Source organism: Oryzias melastigma, linkage group LG22 (genome assembly GCF_002922805.2).
Source record: "Oryzias melastigma strain HK-1 linkage group LG22, ASM292280v2, whole genome shotgun sequence".
Classification (NCBI taxonomy): Eukaryota; Metazoa; Chordata; class Actinopteri; order Beloniformes; family Adrianichthyidae; genus Oryzias; species Oryzias melastigma.
Genome location: NC_050533.1, coordinates 17,191,999 through 17,196,425, shown reverse-complemented (window position 1 = coordinate 17,196,425; position 4,427 = coordinate 17,191,999). Strand labels below are relative to the sequence as shown.

The window sequence follows — 4,427 nt, the reverse complement described above, 5'->3', positions numbered from 1 at the left end:
TGCTAAAATGAATAGAAGGTTCTTAACTAGCTGAGCTGCACAGGGGTGACAAATTTTTTGGAGAGTTGGTTCAAATCCCAGGTTGTGGCTTTCCGTGTGGAGTTCTTCCAATGCATACAAACACATGGGCTTTTCCAGGATCTCCGGTCTCATCTCACTGTCCAACAACGTGCCTCAGGTTCACCGGTGACTCTAATTGTCTAAATTAATTTTGCATACTAACTAAAGTTTGAAAAGTTCTGAAATGCAAAATGGGAAGAATTAATCCAAATCATGAAAAAGTAAGGGTAAAGTAACACGTGATCGAAAATAAGGAAACGTAAAATTAGAAGTAAGTTTCGTTACTTAGAAGACTCAAAAACTGCCTCCGGTTCAAAAATTAAACATTTGTAGTTACACGAAAAACCAGAAAGCTCAGCTTTTTTTGTACTTTATCTTATTCTTCCTAGTCCAATTTCTTGTAAAACTCATTAGGAGACAAATGGGAGTAGAGATACTTGAATAAACAAAGATAAAACACAATTTTACAAGGAAGTGACACAACTGCCACATTCTCTAAAACATTTATTCATTTTGATGTTTGCTTTATCATTAATTCCTTTATTCATGGGGAAAAACATGTTTGGACACAGCTTTACACAGGGTATTTGCGTAGGTATTTATTTACTACAAAATTGACACATGTCATGTAAACACAGCCTTTTACAAAGGATGTTGCAGACATATAAAGTTAAATTTCAACTTGCTGACTGCATCGTGCTCTGAACTTATGCTGCAGCGACTGCCTGAGGGAACATTTTACTGCTTGACGAAAGAATGGATTCAATTATATGCCTGTAAATTCTGGAGGCAAACATAACAGTCATTCAAAAAAAAGAAAAAAGGTAAAAATGAAAAAAAGGGAGTGCTTCTACAACTCTGAAATGATCTTAAACACACCACAAAATCCACAATGCATGACTTTGATAAGCATCAACTGAAGGTTTGCCAGAGATTTTACAAAAAACACCATCATAATTTTCAAACATTTGGGGGGTAATATCTCAAATAACATCAAAAAATAGTTAGTTTTTCCTTTTGCATGTCACTTTTTATGTTAAAATAGCTAAAAGTAACAAAAGAGTGTTAATGAACTTCCTTAAAATTTTGGATAAAATCTTCTTTTGCATCACTTAAATCTTAGAAACTGGTTTCATCGATTATAATTATTGTTGGAAATTTGCATTAAGTTGCTTTATCTGCATTTTATTTGCTTTTTCCTCTAAAATATAGTGGAAACTCCATATTTATGAGAGTTATTTTGTCTTTCCTTTCCAAACTCCGAAATAAGGAATCACTGATGGATGTGGGAACCCAAAGTCTGTTTCCAAATCTCTGCTGTCATGAGGAATTATTGCTCTGTGTTTTGCAGGAGAACAGTCGAAATCCTGCAACGCTGATTTCTTAATCCGTGCCTTTCAGAGGTGCGCCTCCCGGTGAAGTGGTCACCAAAGTCGGAAGGAGGAGTTGCACTCAGATCTCAGGTGACGCTCGCTGGCATGCCTGAACTACTCTTTCCTGCAGGGGAGTTGGTTTAAAAGCTGTGACCCAGTTAAAGCTGCCATCATCATTACACTAAGAGGTTGAATTGTGGCTGCGTAATGTGTGTGCAGTTACTCTGTCTGTTTGAAGGGCCCTCAACAGGAGTGTGTCTCCTGTTGACACTCCCCGTTTAATATTGTTTGAATTTTTCATCACGACCCCGAGCAAAGTTTGTTTTTGCAGTTGTTTCTGCCTTCTTTGTCTGTTTGGATGTGTTTGCAGAGATATTAAAGACTTGAAACTAAAGTTTTTAATAATTACATGCATCTGTGCATAACTAATCTCAATAACATTACATTTTTTTTTTGCTTAAATGATAGAATTCCAGGCTTTGGAGCCAGCTGTAGATGTCCCTGCACCCTGTTTTTTCGTGTCTTTTGTCCACGACACCATCCTGAATGCAGGTCACCACAGGTTACCAACAAAGCGCGGTGAAAGGGGTGTTTTGTGTGTGCGTCTGAAAGAAGTGCACATGGTTAAAAATAGCTTGCCATCCTGTCAATACGTTGTCTTTAAAAACAGCTGGGCAGGGCTCTTGCCCGCATTCAGCCACGTGAAAGTTGATTCTTTCTTTGTGCCGCTATCTTGTCCCAACTCCTCCTTTACTGCCACTCTTTGTTGGCGGCTTTGTGCGAGCGCCATCGTGGAGGCAAAGTTAGCCTCATAAAAAGAGTTCATTTTGGATTCACTGGCCTCCGATGAACACTGGGAACTTTCTTATTGTGCCTCCATCCATAAATTGGTGCTCAGTCACCGGGACCTGTCAGTCTTTCTCAAAAGCCTCTTTATGGAGCATTTCCTGCTTCTTCCCATGGACACGTTTTGTTGGAGTCACCCGCGTAGGTAATCCACCAAATCAGCCGTGCTCGACTTTGAAGCTGCTGGGATGCAAATAGTTCAGCCACAATTCACCGTGGATGTTCCCCTCATTTGATTTATGTGAATGTGAGGAGAAAAATCAGTCCTCGGATTTTCCTGTGATCACAATGAAAGTCAAGATTAATGAGCTTCAATCTCACCCGGCTGCCAGATGATCTTGCGAGTCTGTGAGAGTGTTTTCATTTTGCTGTCAGTTATGACACATTGGAGCTTTCACTGGCTTTAGGATGAGTTCTTTGCAGGTAAAAGCAAACACGCGGGATCCCACCCATGGAGCAGCTGTCACTGAATCAGCTCTTCCTTGGCAGTCAGGTGCTCCAGGAGTTAATGGAATAGGAAGGGGAGGAGGACCGAGCTCTCTGCGGCACAACCTCTTCTGTTAGATGTGGTGCTTTTTTCAGGAAGACCTCCTTCTCTAAGGCTTGCCATTTTCCACCACCCATTTTTTCAGCTACCTCTGCGGCTGCCTGGCCCCTCTCTCTTCCCTCTGTCCAGGGCCTTTTCTAATGCCAAGGGGAACAGCAAGCAGCAACATGCGCGCTTGCGTCAACACCCTTTCATAAAGGCCGACTCAGAAACAAAGAAGACACACAGAAACGCACAATCATAAAGTTGCCAAAAGGGGTTTTATCTCATCAATATTGTCACTGCTCTGTGGTCCGCGGCAGTGCTTGGTGATAATCCTCCCCTCCAAAAAAAGGAAGCAAAAAAAAACCCCAAAGCTTTCACCTTAGATTTGCATATAGAACTATTTACAGGTTTTTAAATAAATGTTAATTTATTGATAGAAAGATAAATAAAAAATTTTAAATCATTTGTGTTTTGAAGGTACTTCATGCGTCACTGTAAAATATGTTTAAAAGTACTTCTTAAATATATTTTAAAGTTTTCTCAATGGCTATTCTTCTTGATGGCTAAAATTGTTTAAAAATGTATTAGCTTGGATAAAGATGACTCAGAACTGTTGGAAATGTTATTTTAACTTTTGTTTAAGTTATACAAAAAAAAAAATCTACGTTTTCCCCCAATTTTGCTTTTTAATTCCAAAGTCCAGATGAACGGGAATAGAGAAAACAATGCTCCTGAAGTGTCCAAAATACGCTCTCTTTCTTCCCACCGCTTATCTTGTACCGCATTTGCATAATACCTGCCTGCTGGTTAGTTTGGCACACCTAAAACGAAAACTGCAGCTGCCTCACACACCCATATTTGACCAATTATCTGTGTGATCACCGCAGACTGGGGCTTTCACAAGAAGGGCCTTAAAGAAACAGTAGAGGCTAAAATGAAATGTTCATAAAATATATAAAGCGTTGGAGTAATTGGAGTAATTCATTTATCTTAGTTAATTATAACTTCATCCAGTGTTTCTCCAGTGTAATTACATAATCACATCAAGCCTATTCCAGTGTACTTGCTAAATGTTCAAGTACTGTTACTTAAAAGAGTACAATATTTGAATTTAATTTGAATTTAAGACTTTTTTAGTTTTAAACAAACTTTTTTTTTAATTTTCTTTACATTTTTTAAGTTAATCTTTTTAATGTACAGATACATTTTAATTAGCTTAGATGTTTTAATAATATAAGATTAAAAAAAGAATAAGTTGGGTGTTAAAACTTCTTAATTTTCAAACAAATGTGTAAAAAACTCACTAAAAGATTTTTAAAAATCATAGTTTTTAATACTACTTTTGTCAACAGTTTTTGCTGAGATGTTCATGCTGTATTGCTTATTGAGTCATGTAATAGAAACATGCTGGAGCGTACATGGAGGGGTTTAGTCTGATGTCTCCGTCACATTTGATAGAAGCAGCCTCAGCTTCTCTCATCTGGCTGGTTTTGGACGTCATGGCTCTCCACCTCTCTGTTCTTTGTCTCTTTTCTGCTGCCGCCGCTGCGCTGCTGATGGAGGGGATTGTCTAGTTTTATTAATATGACAGGTGAGCCTGCCCAGCTGCTACCTGA

The 4,427-nt window shown here is 38.6% G+C and overlaps 1 long non-coding RNA gene across 1 annotated transcript in view; it reads left to right on the top strand.

Annotated features, from left to right (window-relative positions):
• Window positions 1–1,632, top strand: part of LOC112145753 — a 23,059-nt gene extending 21,427 nt beyond the window's left edge. Inside the window, exon 4 of the long non-coding RNA XR_002919132.2 lies at window positions 1,412–1,632. This is a non-coding gene — a long non-coding RNA (uncharacterized LOC112145753). The remainder of the gene's footprint in view (window positions 1–1,411) is intronic.
• The last annotated feature ends 2,795 nt before the right edge of the window (window positions 1,633–4,427 follow it).